At 45.7% G+C, this 17,158-nt stretch overlaps 1 non-coding gene across 1 annotated transcript; it reads right to left on the bottom strand.

Annotated features, from left to right (window-relative positions):
• Positions 1-13,658: 13,658 nt before the first annotated feature.
• trnat-ugu (transfer RNA threonine (anticodon UGU)) lies at positions 13,659-13,732 on the bottom strand. The gene has a single exon. It is a non-coding gene; the product is annotated as a tRNA-Thr (tRNA).
• Between the last annotated feature and the right edge of the window lie 3,426 nt (positions 13,733-17,158).

Below are 17,158 nucleotides of genomic sequence, written 5' to 3'. Positions count from 1 at the left end.
AACCCGACACATGTCATCGGGACCCGTCGGGTTAGGGTCAGGCAGGTAGCCATGTTCTAGCATTAACTGAGACCTGGCTCCAAAAGCAACAATACTGTGTTCTGGTCTGGAATGGAATTCTTCAATTGTTTCTGTTTGGCTTGGATTGACTCATCGATTTTCTTGTTTTTCACTTTGTCGATGCCTTTGAATATTTGTGGCTCCTTCTTCAGAGTGTCTTCTTTCACCAGGTAGTTCTGACCTCTGATGATGTTGATCGTAATCAGCTTCAATTTGCTGATAATTTTGGAACTGAGCAGATTTCCTTTGCTTGAGTCTACAACATGTCACTCAGTCTGACATGTGGACTCATGGGAGGATTTGAAAGCTGCCCTTGCATTGGAGCATACAGTTGCATCCATCCAAACAGAGGTAGAGTAGAAGTGACAGTTCAGTCTGTCAATCATGGGATGTTTAATCTCAGGGTTGTGAGTTTGAGCGCCATTTAGTTTTTCCCTATTTTTCGGCTTCAGTAGCAGAGATGACAAGGAGTGTTTGAAATGAAATTCAACAACAGTATGAGAAAGTCTCACTTTCATTCGGGACTCTTAACTCTCTGCAGCATCTCGCTGTGAAAGATTGAACTTTATCTCATTTCATTTTCAGCTGGGGGTCAGTGCGGCTCAGTGGGACTTCTGGCTGTCTCCCACCTCACAATTCATCAGTGCTGAGAAAGCAATGGGAAATATTACTCATGGCTGAGTAAGCAGAGGACACCGATTTAAGGTGATTGGGAAAAAAAGGCAACATGAGGAAAAACCTTTTTTATGCAGCAAATGGTTAAGATCTGATATGTACTGCATAAGAGTGTGACGGAGGAAGACTCAACCATAGCTTTCAAAAGGATATATGATAATTATCTGAAGGGAAAAAAAAAATCAGGTTTTCATGGAATACATGAGGATGTGGCATGAGCTGAGTTGCTTGTGCAGAGAGGCAGCACAAGCACGATGAGCTGAATCCCTCCTTTTGTGCTGTAAGTATTCTGTGATCTATGATTCTATACAAAGTGAAACCAACACTCACATCTGAGAAACTGACAGGTACAGTGTAAACCCCACACTAACAAACCAGCAAATGCCAGGGACAGAGTAAAACAACAGGCCTAGACAAGAAACTGACAAGATACTGTGTGAAACCCAAAAATCATTCAGCAGGATTTGGCAGGTAATGTGTAAAAACCTCTCTTCAATATCCATACTGCAAGGTACAAAGAAAATTAGGTACAAAACCAGGCTCATACTTCGAAGACTGAGAGATAAAAAGCAAAACACAGACTCACCTACAAGAGACTGACCATTACAGAGAATAAATCACACTCACCTAGAGGAGGTGCAGATTAAAAACACATGCATGTAACAGAAACTGATAGGGACAGAATCAAACCCTTTCTCACACATGACACAAAAATTGGTGGTGTCGTAAATAGTGAGGAGGAAAGCATTAGATTACAGGACGATATAGATCGTCTGAGGCATAGAATATAAGAGCAGGGTGTTATGATGGAGCTGTATAAAATGCTAGTTAGGCCACAGCTGGAGTACTGTGTACAGTTCTGGGCACCACACTATAGGAAGGATGTGATTGCACTGGAGAGGGTGCAGAGGAGATTCACCAGGATGTTGCCTGGACTGGCGAATTTCAGCTATGAAGAGAGACTGAAAAGGCGAGGGTTGTTTTCCTTAGAGCAGAGAAGGCTGAGGGAAGAGCTATACAAAATTATGAAGGGCATTGATAGTTTAGATAGGAAGAAAGTATTTCCATTAGCAGAGGGGTTAATAACGAGGGGGCGTAGATTTTAGGTGAGGGGCAGGAGGTTTAGAGGGGATTTGAGGAAAAAATTTTACCCAGAGGGTGGTTGGAATCTGGAATGCACTGCCTGAAGGGGTGGTAGAGGCAGGAACCCTCACAACATTTAAGAAGTATTTCGATGAGCACTTGAAATGCCATAGCATACAAGGCTACAGGCCAAGTACTGGAAAATGGGATTAGAATAGTTAGGTGCTTGATGGCCGGCACAGACACGATGGGCCGAAGGGCCTGTTTCTGTGCTGTATAACTCTATGACTCTATATCAGAAACTGATAGATCTGGACAAAAGCTGATGCTCACATACAAGTTGTTGAAAGATATGTGGTGAAACTCACATAGCAATAGCAGAAACAAACAGTCACAGACCAAAAACTGAAACATACAAAGTAAAAACCCACATTGTCACACCAGAAATTCACGGTTACGAAGAGAAGCTGACTCTCTCCTCCCAGGCACTAACAGGTACAAAAGAAAACACACACTAACATACCAGGAAATTAAAGGCTGCATTTGCTGACAATGCCACCACTAGGTGGCGCTGCATCAGCACATGTGCAAAAGCAGCCTGTTCAAATTGGACCGCAATTGTTGACAACGTGATCGGTAGGTGGCGCTGTTTTGGCACATGCGCAGATACAGCATGTGCCACGAAAACGTCACAGCCTGCGACTGTAGCAGCTGCCAGGACTAAAGATGGCGCTGGTCAAAAAATCACAGAGATGAAACCTAACAAACACGTGGCAGAATACAGTGGCCGGAGTGAGAGAGTGGAGCGCGCCGGGGAGAGCAGCGCGGGGAGACCAGCAGTAGCGGTGCCCGGGGTGGGGGGGGAATGAAAGAGGGAGAGGGAGGGGGGGGATGAAAGAGGGAGAGGGAGGGGGGGATGAAAGAGGGAGGGGGGGAGAAAGAGGGAGAGGGAGGGGGGAGAAAGAGGGAGGGGGGAGAAGGGGGAGAGGGAGTGGGGGAGAAGGGGGAGAAAGGGGGAGAGGGAGGGGGGAGAAAGAGGGAGAGAGTGGGGGGGGGAGAAGGGGAGAGAGTGGGGGGGGGAGAAGGGGAGAGAGTGGAGGGGGGAGAGCAGCGGAACGGAAGAGGAGTGCCTTTTTCTGTGCATGCGCTATGAACACAACAGCAAAAGACTTACTGGCCAGTCCCTGGACCCGGTGACACCAAGGTCTTCGCACGCTCGCTCCCCGCGGCTGTCTACGGCCTCTCGCTTCCGGCCCTCTCCATTCAGCCCTTCCCTCCAGCTGCGGATGCCCAATCCAGTTGCTTTCTCCCCTACCCAGTTGCTTTCTCTACTTCTCCACAGTACTTCAGGCATTGCAACTGTTTGGTCCCTGCATTTTGCATGCTCCCTCTCCCCACCCCTCCCCGCTCTCCCCACCCCTCCCCCTCTTCACCCACCCCTCCCTCTACCCCCCCCCACCATAGTTGAATATCTGAAGTGCAGTTGCAAAGTCGGGGAAATAGCATGCAAAACAAAACCTCAACAATTCTGGGTTTAATTATTGAAAAGTTTTATTAAGTTCATTAAGTATCCGAGGAACTGCTGTGCATGGATACATGAGTGTTGTGTCCAGCATTCCCGTGAAACAGACAGGCCGAGTCTCTGCTATGCACAGCAAAAGAGATTGTTCCTGGAGAGCCTTGTGGTGAATGAACGCTTGGCTCTCTATTCCACTACTGTATTGTCCATGTGAAGAAGGCAAAGTCACAAGAGTCTGAGCTCAGTCTATTCTTGGTGAATGTTCCCCAAGCGCATCCCAATGTGCATTCCCAATTCATCCATAAATGCAATGTTCCTTTCCACATCGTGATGAGCTCCACAGCATGATCCAGTTGCCTTCGTTGCTTGAATGCTGACCGTAAGTCTCGAGGATTGTTTTCTCGACGGCATGTTTTACATGAAAAGAAGAAAAGCAAATCAGAGTCAGAGCTTCCCTCCCTCCAATGAAATTACTGTTGCGCATGCTTTATGCTCTGCAGTATAGGCCAATGAATCACTTAGTACCCACCTCAGCTGTAGGAGGCAGGATGATGTAACTGCCCTTATCTCGTGATGGTTCAATGCTGCTCTCAGGGAAAACATGAATGATGTGAGGGTGCTGGAAAAAGAAGCACATTTCTTTTGGACTATGAACATAAAGCAGGCCATTTAGCCCAGCTGTTCCCTGCTAGTGGTTATGCTACTCGTGCGTCTTCCCATCCATTCCCATTTAATCCTGCCTACTACTATCAGCATCATCTTCCATTTCTTTCACTCTTATCTACCTTTGCCTTAAAGCAACACTGAGGATGGAGAATGGTGTGGCTGCACTCCCACCTCACCAGTTGTGTACGCAGCAAGAGCATTCACATTTGTGCTACCACTGGACACGGCACGCTTGTTTCTTTTAGTGCTCAGTCTCTTCTTGCTGAATGTTCCCCAAGTGCTTGACCCCTTTGGACGCCTTCTCTGCTTGACAGGCAGCAGTTGGCAATTGCAGAGTCTCACAAGGCTCTGCATGGTTGTTTCAAGGGCGGATGGGGAAACATGTGGCTGTGTGTCCACGTGCACTGCTTGGATGGGTGCAGGAACAGGTGACTGTGTAACTGAACAGTAAGCAGAGGGTACCGCAGGTGGGGGAAGTGGAGCTTTGAACAGGCAGGCGTATGTATGGTCCATCAGATCATTAGGCCAGGGGGTGAAATGCTTAGGATCCATGGATTGTGGCACGCGACTGATGTCCAGCGCGTGGCCACCTCCATCCGAAGGTGCTTCCGGGCAATTGTTGGGCAAATTAATTGGCTCCATCTCATCAGCCAGTCCTTGTGTCCTCCCCCCCTCCCCCCCGACCTCCCTTCCCCCCCGTCCATCCCTTCCCTTCCCCCCTACCTTCCCTCCTTCCTTCTTCCCCCCCTTCCCTCCTCCCTTCCCCCCCTTCTCTCCTCCCTTCCCTCCCCCTCCCTTCCCTCCTCCCTTCCCCCCCTTCTCTCCTCCCTTCCCTCCCCCTCCTTTCCCTTCCCTCCCCCTTCCCTTCCCTCCCCTCCCTTCCCTTCCCTTCCCTTCCCTCCCCTCCCCTCCCTTCCCTTCCCTCCCCTCCCCTCCCCTCCCTTCCCTTCCCTCCCTTGAAATGTATTTTCAGAGCAACTTACCTTGGAACAATCTCCTCTGTCTAATAAAAATGAAGCAAATGTCCAAAATGACTAAATAATTGAGATAAAATGCCCGACGAAACCTCTCCTCCATCCATTTTCAAAAACTCGCGCCGAAGCATTCGGAAGATTGACGCACATGCGCACATGGGCTCCGGTCATCTGCGCATGCGCTGCGGTCCGGATTGCCAGGACCAGTTTGCGCATGCGCAAAGGCCAACCTGACGTGTTCCCCGAGGAAGATGACGTTACGCGATGACGTCGTCTGCGCATGCGCAAACTGGTCCTGGCAATCCGGACCGCAGCGCATGCGCAGAGGGCCCGAGACCGTGTGCGCATGTGCGCACCGCGGCGCATTCTGATGACGTAGCGTTGTCATCAATCACTTTGTTCAAATAAAACGTCCCAGTCAGCGACGTTCTGGCAGCTGCCAGGACTAAAGATGGCGCTGCTCAAATAATCACACAAATGCAATGTAAAGCAAAACAAAGGCCATGTGTTCACATGGCAGCAGGGAATGGCTGGTGAGATTGGGCGGAGGGGGTTAGGGTGGAGGGAGCGGGGGGTGGAATGGCCGGAGAGATCAGGCGGGGGAGAAAGACTGGAGAGATCAGGTGGGAGAGAATGTCCGGAGAGAGCGGGGAGGAGGAGGAGAGCACACCCACCGCCACCAAGGTCTTCGGCCGCTCCCTCTCCACTTCCCCCACACTCTCTCCCCGCTTCCCCCACGCTCTCTACTCGATTCCCCCACACTCTCTCCCCGCTTCCCCCACGCCCTCTACTCGCTTCCCACCCCTTTCCCCGCCCTCTCCCCTCACTTCCCCCGCTATGTCCCCCCACCCTCTCCAACCCCCACTACCCCCGCCCTCTCCTTCTGTTAAGCTATTCCGTGACCTTGTCCTATCAATACCTTCTCCTTTGTTATCTCTTGCCCCACCCCCGCTTTACTTGCTTAAAATCTTTTACATTTCTTATATCTGCCAGTTCTGAAGAAGGGTCACTGACCTGAAATGTTAACTCTGTTTCTCTCTCCACAGATGCTGCCAGACCTGCTCAGTTTTTCCAGCACTTCTGTTTTTATCATCGATTTTCTTCTTTTTTACTTTGCTGATGTCTTTGAATATATTGTGGATCCTTCTTCAGGGTGTCTTCTTTCACCAGGTAGTTCTGACCTCTGTTGATGTTGATCGTAATCAGCTTCAATTTGCTGATAGTTTTGGAACTGAGCAGATTTCCTTTGCTTGATTCGACAACATGGAACTCAGTCTGACATGTGGACCCATGGGAGGATTTAAAAGTAACTTGGATGATCCCTAGTGGATCCCTAGTGGAGGAGTATCTGATCCATGGGAACCCAGGTTCAATCCCGGGTTTCAGCAATTCTGCTTCCTTATGCGTCCCTTGCCTTGGTTCTGATTTTCCAGTTTCACAATTTACTTTGAAATTATTTACCAAGCACCAGTGGATTGAATTTGAGAAACAACACAGAGTCATTTACAGCATAGAAGGTGGTCATTTGGCCCATCATGTCCATGCTGGCTCTCCCTGGAGCAATCTAGTCAGTTCCACTCACCAGCTCGATCCCTTTCCTCCTGCAAGTTTCTTTCCTTCAAGTATCCATCCAATTTCCTTTTCAAATCATTGATTGTCTCTGCTTCCACCACACTCGTGGGCCGAGACATTACCACCCACAACATAAAAAAGTTCCACCTCACCCAAGGATGCGAAATATTTATATCTTCTATATTTAGCTTATTCTCTATTTCTATGAGAATAGACTGGCAGTCAACATGAAAAGGAACCCAAAAATCTTTGAGCAGCATGTAAATGATAAGTGGGTAGTAAGAGGTAGAGTGCGGCCTATTAGGGACAAAGAGGGTAATATATGCTTCGAGGTGCAGGGCAATGTTAATCTACTTAATGAGTACTTTGTATCAGTGATCACTAAGGAAGTGGAATTGGACAAAATATCAGTAGAAGTGCAGAGAGTAGAGGCAATGGAGAGAGTACAAATTGAGAGAGGGAGGTACGAAAAAGGCGGAGCAAAGCGGCACCGCAAAGTGCTTCGTGATAATATCCAGGGCATCACTAAACCAGCAATCCGCCGCCTGGCTCGCCGTGGCGGGGTCAAGCAGATTTGGTTTGATCTATGAGGAGACTCGCGGGGTGTTGAAGGTATTCCTGGAGAATGTGATCAGGGATGCGGTCACCTACACTGAGCACGGCAAGCGCAAGACGGTCACTGCCATGGATGTGGTGTACGTTCTGAAACGGCAGGGCCGCACTCCACGGATTCGGCGGCTGAACAACTCGACCCTTTCCAGCAAACACACAACAAAGGCTCTTCTAAGAGCCACCCACCGCCTCACACAGAGAGAGCAGTGACCTGGAAACGGGAGCTGGGATTGGCTGTTCAGAACTGACTGGAATAAATCTGTGCTGCATTCGGGAATAAAACTGGAATCCCCGAATTTGACATTTCACTTGCAGCAAGGATGTGCAGTGGATTTGATTTTCTAAACGGGCTGTGTAAACAGTGCCCGAGGTTCTACAGTTAGTTATTTCCCCAGTCGACACATGCCCTCAGTGAAAAGCCACATCTTCTTCTTTGGCCTCCTTGTCTCGAGAGACAATGGGTAAGCGCCTGGAGGTGGTCAGTGGTTTGTGGAGCTGTGCCTGGAGTGGCTATGAAGGCCAATTCTAGAGTGACAGGCTCTTCCACAGGTGCTGCAGATAAAAGTGGTTGTCAGGGCTGTTACGCAGTTGGCTCTCCCCTTGCGCTTCTGTCTTTTTTCCTGCCAACTGCTAAGTCTCTTCGACTCGCCGCACTATAGCCCCGCCTTTATGGCTGCCCGCCAGCTCTGGCGATCATTGGCAACTGACTCCCATGACTTGTGATCAATGTCACAGAACTTCATGTCGCATTTGCAGACGTCTTTAAAGTGGAGACATGGATGGCCGGTGGGTCTGATACCAGTGGCGAGCTCGCTGTACAATGTGTCCTTGAGGATCCTGCCATCTTCCATGTGGCTCACATGGCCAAGCCATCTCAGGCGCCGCTGCCTCAGTAGGGTCTATAAGCTGGGGATGTTGGTCACCTCGAGGACTTCTGTGTTAGAGATACGGTCCTGCCACCTGATGCCAAGGATTCTCCGGAAGCAGCGAAAATGGAATGAATTGAGACGTCGCTCTTGGCTGACATATGTTGTCCAGGCCTCGCTGCTGTAGAGCAAGATACTGAGGACACAGGCTTGATACACTTGGACTTTTGTGTTCTGTGTCAGTGTGCCATTTTCCCACACTCACTTGGCCAGTCTGGACATAGCAGTGGAAGTCTTTCCCATGCGCTTGTTGATTTCTGCATCGAGAGACAGGTTACTGGTGATAGTTGAGCCTAGGTAGGTGAACTCTTGAACCACTTCCAGAGTGTGGTTGCTGATATTGATGGATGGAGCATTTCTGACATCCTGTCCCATGATGTTCGTTTTCTTGAGGCTGATGGTTAGGCCACATTCGTTGCAGGCAGTCGCAAACCTGTCGATGAGACTCTGCAGACACTCTTCAATGTGAGATGTTAATGCAGCATTGTCAGCAAAGAGGAGTTCCCTGATGAGGACTTTCCGTACTTTGGTCTTCGCTCTTAGACAGGCAAGGTTGAACAACCTGCCACCTGATCATGTGTGGAGGAAAACTCCTTCTTCTGAAGACTTGAATGCATATGAGAGCAGCAGGGAAAAGATGATCCCAAACAGTGTGGGTGCGAACAGTTCCGGATCCAAAACGTTAACTCTGCTTCTCGTTCCAAAGATGCTGCCAGACCTGCTGAGTGGTTCCAGCATTTCTTGTTTTTATTACATTGGTTTAAATTGTCGACCTGGCAGAAAGTTTGAATTCGCAAAAGGCGCCAACTTCAGTGTCGGAAAGAAGCGATTACTGGAAAATCTATTTAAAGTTGTTCGTAAAATATTTTCCACCAACCTTTAAAAACCTTTGTTTATTCCGCTATTTTCGCCACAAATTCCTGGCGCTATTTTACGCACAGTTTTAACCTGTCATTTTTTTCCCACTTCCTATCTGTAACTGGCGGTAAAAGACTCCATTCAGCAATCCTTAAGGGACCAATAACTCAAACTTGGTGTGGAAAGGAATAAATTAGACGATTGGTAATTCCCTTCACACAGGGATCAGGGGGACAGTGAGAAGCCACTGAAATAGTTGCTTAAACATTTTAAATAGATCTTATTCTGTCCTGTTACTGACATGCTGGAATTAGACAGTAATCAGCCCTTTCACAGAGACTGTGGGTGGCTCTGAAAAGAGACTTTGGGTTATTAGATGACATTTTGGCCGCTTTCCTTTTTCTGGAAGCTCTGAGCGCTGGTTTTCTTGGGCAGCAGCACGGCCTAGATATTAGGCAGCACCCCGCCCTGTGCGATGATCACTCCTCCCAGCAGCTTGTTGAGCTCCTCGTCGTTGCGGACGGCCAGCTGCAGGTGTCTGGGGATGATGCGGGTCTTCTTGTTGTCCCGGGCCGCGTTACCACCCAGCTCGAGGATTTCAGCGGTCAGATACTCGAGCACAGCAGCCAGATAGACCGGGGCTCCCGCACCCACACGCTCAGCATAGTTGCCTTTTCTCAGGAGCCTGTGAACACGGCCCACCGGGAACTGCAGTCCAGCCTGGGAGGAGCGAGACTTGGCCTTGGACCGAGCTTTCCCGTTGGTCTTTCCTCTTCCAGACATTTCCATAATCTCACAAATACTTTCACAAAGAATGGATAACTACCTCAGCATTAAGCATCCACATGGGGTAGACAGGATGGTTAAGCAGTCTGAAATGGTGCATTCAGATCACAATGCTCTCTGGAGGGGTGGGTTTAAATCCCACTTCTGACAATTTGTGCTTTGACATGACTACAGGCATTTGGGAGCAGTGGTGAAAAACACAGAGCATGAAAGAATTTTGACAAGCAAAATCAAAACGAATTCAAAGATATTTCTTCAATACATGGGAGTAAGAGGCAACAGAGGAAAAAGTAGGGCCCATCAAAGAACTAAAAAGTAACCTATGTGTCAGGGTTGAAGATGTTGGTATGTTTGTTAATGAATACTTTACTGTCTTCACAAATGAGGGGGTGATGCAGACATTATAATTAAGGAGAAGGAGTGTGAAGCATTGGACATGATAAACTGAGGGGGAGAAGAAGTATAAATGGGATGAGCATCCTTGAAAGTGGATAAATCATCAGGGCCGGATGAAATGTACCCCAGGCTGTTAAAAGAAGCCAGTGAGGAAATAGTGGAAGGTCTGACCATCAGTTTCCAATCCCTCACTGGATACAGGTGTGATGTCAGAGGATTGGAGGTCTCTGCAATAAAAGCAAAATTCTGCAGATGCTGGAAATCTGAAATAAAAACTATTAGTGCTGGAAATACACAGCAGGTCTGGCAGCATCTGTGGAGAGAGAAGCAAAGTTAACATATCTGTTCTGATGAAAAGTCACTGACCTGAAATGTTAACTTTGCTTCTCTCTCCACAGATGCTGCCAGATCTGCTGTGTATTTGCAGTACATTTTGTTTTTATTGCTAACATTGCACCATTGTTGAAAAAGGAAGCAAGAGATAGACCGAATAATTAAAGACCAGTCAGCCTAACCTCAATAGTGGGTGAATTATTGGAATTAATTCTGAGAGACAGGATAAACTGTCACATAGAAAGGCACAGATTAATCAAGTATCATCAGCATGGATTTGTTCAGGGAAGCTCCTGTCTGACTATCTTGATTGAATTTTTTGAAGAAGTAACAATGAGGATTGTGAGGATAGTGCAGTTGATGTGGTCTACATGGATTTTAGCAAGGCTTTTGACAAGGTCCCACATGACAAACTGGTTTAAAAAAATAAAAGCACATGGGATCCAGGGGAATGTAGCAAACTGGACATAAAATAGACTCGGTGGCAGGAAGCAAAAAGGAATTGGGTACGGGTGTTTGTGCAACTGGAGGTCTGTTTCAAGTGGTGTTCCACAGGGCTCAGAACTCGGTTCCCTGCTTTTTGTGGTATATATTAATGATTTGGACATGAATGTAGAGGGCATAATCAAGACGATTGCAGATGACATGAAAATTGTCCGTGTTGTTGATAGGGAGGAGGATAGCTGTACACTGCAGGAAGATATCAATAGACTGGTCAGGTGGGGAGAATAGTGGCAAATGGAATTCAAATTGGACAAGGGTGAGGTGATGCATTTGGGAGGTCAAAAAAGGCACAGGAATACACAATTAATGGGAGAACACTGAACGGTGCAGAGGAAGTGAGGGACGTTGGAGCGAATGTCCACAGATCCCTGAAGGTAGCAGGACAGGTCAATAAGGTGGTTCAGCAGGTATATGGAATCCTTTTCTTTATTAGCTGAGGTATAGAATATAAGGGTGACCTGGGTGTCCATGTCAATAAGTCACTGACAGCTAACATGCAGGTGCAGCACTCAATTAGGAAAGCTAATAGTATGTTAGCCTTTATCACAAGACGATTTGAGTACAGGAGGAGTGAATTCTTGCTTCAATTGTACAGAAACTTGGTTAGACCGCACTTGGAATACAGTTTTGGTCTCCTTACCTTAGGAAGGATATTATTGCCGTGGAGGGAGTTCAACGAAGGTTCATCAGACTTCTTCCAGGGATGGTGGGACTGTTGTATGAAGAAAGGTTGGAGAAACTGGGGCTGTATTCTCTAGAGTTTATGAAGAATGGGAGGTGATCTCATTGAAACCTACAAAATACTTAAACGACAGTCAGGGTAGATGCAGCTAAGATCCCTGGTTGGGGAGCCGAGAACCAAGGGAAGGAATTTCAAAATAAGGGAGTAGCCGCTTAGGACAGAGATGAGGAGAAATTTCTTTACTCAGAGGTTTGTGAATCTTTGGAATTCTCTACCCCAGAGGGCTGTGGAAGCTCAGTCGTTGAGTATGTTTAAAGCAGAGATTGACAGATTTCTAAATACAAATGACATAAGGGAATATGAGGAAAGTGTGGGGAAAAGGGCATTGAAGTGGACGATCAGCCATGATCATATTGAATGGTGGGGCAGGCTCGATGGGCTGAATGGCCGACTCCTGCTCCTATGTTCCTATGTTCCTAACTCCACATGATCAGCGAGGCACAGCCTCAGGCCGACTTGGTGGGTGGTGCAAACAGATATTACTGCTTCTGATCTTCACCAGAACAGAGAGTGAGATGTAACATTGATCATCAAACAGACTGTGAGAGAATACAACAGAATAAAACACATGGAGAGACACTGTGGAATAACAAATAGATTTGATTGGAATGTTGAATTCTGATTGGAATGGATAAAACAGCAGATTAAATTGGGATTCTCATTGATCTGGGACAGAAAAGAGAAACTGATGGAAAGAAGGGAAGAAGAAAGAAAAGAAAGGATGGAACTGTTCACTTTTTTCAGTTTTTTCACTCACCCATCAAAGCTGGATAAAAAAAGTTGCAAATAACAGAGAATTTCACCAGAAAGGGAGATTAAGTGCTGTCGAAACCTTGGATCGAAGGATGCCCCAACAGATCACCTGTTTAACTGTCTCCTCACTGGGGGATTTCAAGCAGTGAGTAATATTATTCTCTACGTTTGTTAAATGAACCCAGAACTGTCACTTGGAGTTAATATCTGTGTTCCGACTCCTGAATTATAAAATTGTGACTTTATCAATATTTTCTGGACACATTTCCAGCTGAAAGAACTAAGAACTCTTTTCTAATTTACACAATACTATATACACACTCATCAAGCCTCCTAAGCTAGCATCCTTGGTGCTGCTCTCTCTTCTCCCAAATCTCATCTCATTTGACTGTTACATCATCACTCTGACAGTGGGAGGGGTTGATCCCACTGTCTTCAGCATTAACCCTTTACACCCTTATCCTACACTGTCAGTCAGAAAAAAATGGTGAGAGGGTACTTCCTTCATTTATCGAAAAACCAGCTGCTCCCAGTTGAAAATCAACTCAAACCCATCAGCGAGAGAGAGAGACTGTCAGAGAACTTCCTGCATCCAGTCCTGACCCTGTCACACTCAGCAGCTGCTCGCCCAGACCCCACTCTCCTCAACACTGAACATTGTTACCGAGACACTTCAAATACTGTTGAGCAAAGGCAGGAAAGGTCAAAGTTCACAGCTGTTTTGAATAGAACAAAGTTTAATATCTTCTCACCGTTTCTCGGTAACCACATGAGACAATGGTTTTCTTATTTGGTTCCTTTGATTTTTCTTGTTCCTGGCTGAGAAATATTCCAAACCTCAGATCAACCCTCCCACTTGTGTCGTGTCCCAGTCTCAGTTCCAAGCAACACATAATGACACACACACTTTGAAACATACAACACGGTCACACTTTCCTTCAGTGAGATTAGGGTCGAGCTTTTTTTCCAGGTCGAATGCAACTGTGAACAAATTTGTATCAAAGAAGTTGCCTTTGAAATATCAGCACTGAATTTCTGTACGAGGAGGAAGAGCCATTCCAAACTCACATCCTTCACAAAGGCTGTTTTCTCCTGTGAATGAAATTCATCATGTTATTTGAATTCTAAGTTAAAGTTCACAAGACACAGACATAAATGTTGATGCGGAAACTTCTCAAGCACATTGCAAATATGAAATAAGGCTCCGCTGGGAATCGAACCCAGGATCTCCTGTTTACAAGACAGGTACTTTAACCAACTAAGCTACAGAGCCAGATCACAAGTGCTGTTGCAATTGAAATCTGAGGTGGTTACTATTTATTCTCATCCCACTTCTCCACAGGTCACAACAAAAATTTTAACTTTTCCCACTTACTGATACAGTCAATCATATGCTCTATTTTTCCCAGAATAGGAGACACTTAATGAACAACAAAATTATCAGTTTCTTATAGAACAAGTTTTAACTAATCATGAAGTAAAGCATAAACACACAGGTGGAAATTTTAAAAGTTCCCTTTTTACCTTAACCAACATTTAAAGTCCCTTTCTTACCTCAGCTGAACACACGCACACACACATACTGAAAAAAAAGGGATTTTTCTATACAATTCAGGGCTCTGTTAAAGACAAAAAAAAACACTTGGACTGATTACTTGCTCATTTCTGAAGAAAACAGCAGATGAGATATGTTGTTCCAAAATTGACATGCAGTCTAATTTCCGAGTACATGTACACAGGTCACTAGGTTCTTTTAGAAGAGTTTATTTAGAGGCGGGGTTGAGAATTAATTTTAGCAGGCTTTCTTCAAAGACAGAATATGAGACGAATTGACACAGTGAACTTCTCAGAGTCTTTTCAAGATTTGCTGCAAAACAAGGTGGGTTGCGGTCTTCTCTCATTCCTTGACACTTCTTCTGGCTAACTTTATCAGCTGCTCACTCCAGAAGGTAAAACACAATGACTGCTCCAAACAAAAGCTTGCGATTTTTCTGCCCTCTTTGGTGCGCGCTGCTGCTGCCGGGCTTGTCCAATCAAGAGGCACGACTGACTTCTCTGTCCACATTTCCCCGTTACCAGGGCTTCTGTTCTACATTTAGCTTGAGTTGTGACAACTTGTCAACATAGTTGTCAAATTAATACTTTCAGTGCCCTCTTGAAAAAGAACTGGTCTTACATTTATTCAGTTTGATTATAATTTCCTCAACAAAATAAAATTCACAAAAAAAAAATTCAAAGTCCCTTCCATAACATCATGTACTTTCCCTGAGCTACAGGTTATTGCAAGTCTCTCTGGCTGTGTTTTTTTCTGTTGATTTTGCACTCAGGTTCTTTCTGAATCCATGTGTTTGCAGTTCTTTGTGCGTGAGAGACATGGAGATATGCTTAAAGATTTCCCAACAAATTATTCATATCTCCGTCTTTCTCCGAACTTTGTACAAACACATTAATGTGGGAATCACACACACCAGGCCGTCAAACCTCTCCGCTAAACATTGAAAGGTGACAGTGTTTATTGTGACGGGGTTCCATTTATTCAGACACATCTGGTATAAAGGTAATAGTGATCAAGATGTGATTCACACATGTAATGTATTTGTATATTATGTTCATGAGGTAATGATGTAAATAAACAATTCCTTGCACTTCCCACACTTGGTGTACATTTTCTCTGCTGATGCCCCCTGAATATATCAGAGAAAATGGTGATGAGGATGAGATAAAAGTCCGAAAATATTGGCAGCAAACAGCAGCAGGGACGGCAGTGAACAAGATCAGCCAGCTCCTGGTGAGCTACCTGCTCGGATGGTGGAGATTTTGGGTGGATTGTGTGAAGCCTGGGCCACAGACTGTCTCCTCAGTTGAATGAGATGCCGCAGGGTCTTAGTGTGCATCCGATTCAAAGTGATATTTTGGGAAAATATGGCTACACCCATGGGATACATGGCTCGGAACTTATGAGAGGGCTCGAGAACCATTCAGTTCATATATTGAAAGAATTGAAATGTTTTTCAGAGCTAATAACTAATTGGAATGTGAAGATGAAAATATGGAGGTCAAGACTCAGAATAAAGCAATTCTTGAGGGCAAGAAAGCAATTTTGCTAATGGAAATTAGCCTGGAAGTGTATGACCAGCTAACAAAGCTTCCTGCTCCCATCAAGGCAAAAGATGTGCCATTCAAAACAATCATCACCAAGTTAGAGGAACATTTCAACCCTAAGCCACTAGAGATCACGGCAAGCTAGAAATTTGGAACCAGAAAGCAGAAAAGTAGTGAAACAGTTGGTGAGTACATTGTGGCACTGAAGAATTTATCACTACATTGCAGCTTTGGTACATTCTTAGACGGTACATTATGAGACAGATTTGTGCTTATATTGGTGAATGAGAAAAGATACTAAACACACAAAATCCGACATTTGAGCTAGCGTGTCAGATTGCTCTTTCCATGGAGATAGCATCAAAGAATGCTCGGGAATTTCATCCTGTGCCAGTGAGAGTAACACACTTCAGGGGAGCTTAAAAAAAAACTGGAAAATGGGCTTTCAAATGGCAGATAAAATTTACACAGAGAATTGTGAAGTGATACAATTTGGGAGGAAGAATAAGAAGAGGCCATATAAATGAAATGTTACAATTCTAAAGTGGGTGCAAGAACAAAGAGACAATGTACACCAATCTTAGAAGGTTTGAAAAGGCTGCTAAGAGAAAACAGGACACTTGGCTTTATTAATAGAGACATAGAGTAAAAGCAAATAAGTTATGATAAACCTTTATAAAATACTGGGTCTGAATGGCCGACTCCTGTACCTCCACAGAAAGCTTCCATTCCAGGTTTACACACACTTGTCAGGATCACTCTCCATAGATCCCACCACTCCATGCAAGGATATCACCCTCACGATCAGATCACAGGTCCTTAGTCCTACCACATCCAGTCATGAATGATGGTGGACAGATGAGATGAGGAGGCTCCAAAAACATCCCCATCCTCAATGATGCTGGAGCCAAAGCTGAAGCATTTCTAACAATCTTCTGTCAGAAATTGCTCAGTGGATGATTCATCTCGGCCTCCTGAGGTCCCCAGCATCACAGTTTCCAGTCTTCAGCCAATTCGATTCACTCCACATGATAGCAAGAAACAGATGAAGGCACTCGATACAGCAAAGACTATGGGCCCTAACAACATTCCGGCTCTAGTACTGAAGACTTGTGCTCCAGAACTAGCTGCACTCTCAGCCAAGCTGTTCCAGTAGAGCGACAACACAGGCATCTACTTGCCAATGTGGAAAATTGCCCAAGTGTGCCCTCTCCATAAAAAAAATCAGGACAAATGCAATCTGACCAATTACCGCCCCATCAGTCTACTATCAATCATCAGCAAAGTGATGGAAGATGTCATCAACAGTGCTATCAAGCACCACACACTTGGCAATAATCTGCTCATCGATGCTCAGTTTAGGTTCTGCCATGGTCTCTCGGCTCCAAGCAAATACTAGCAGGTAGAGTATAATATGGGAAAATGTGAGGTTATCCACTTTGGTAGGAAGAATGGAAAAGCAAAATATTACTTAAATTGCAAGAGACTACAGAATGCTACGGTGCAGAAGGATCTGGGTGTCCTTGTACATGAATCACTAAAAGTTGGCATGCAGGTAGAGCAAATAATTAGGAAGGCAAATGGAATGTTACCTTTT

The sequence above is a fragment of the Heterodontus francisci genome, chromosome 35 (assembly GCF_036365525.1).
Source record: "Heterodontus francisci isolate sHetFra1 chromosome 35, sHetFra1.hap1, whole genome shotgun sequence".
Lineage (NCBI taxonomy): Eukaryota > Metazoa > Chordata > Chondrichthyes > Heterodontiformes > Heterodontidae > Heterodontus > Heterodontus francisci.
This window is presented reverse-complemented; position numbering and strand designations above follow the sequence as displayed.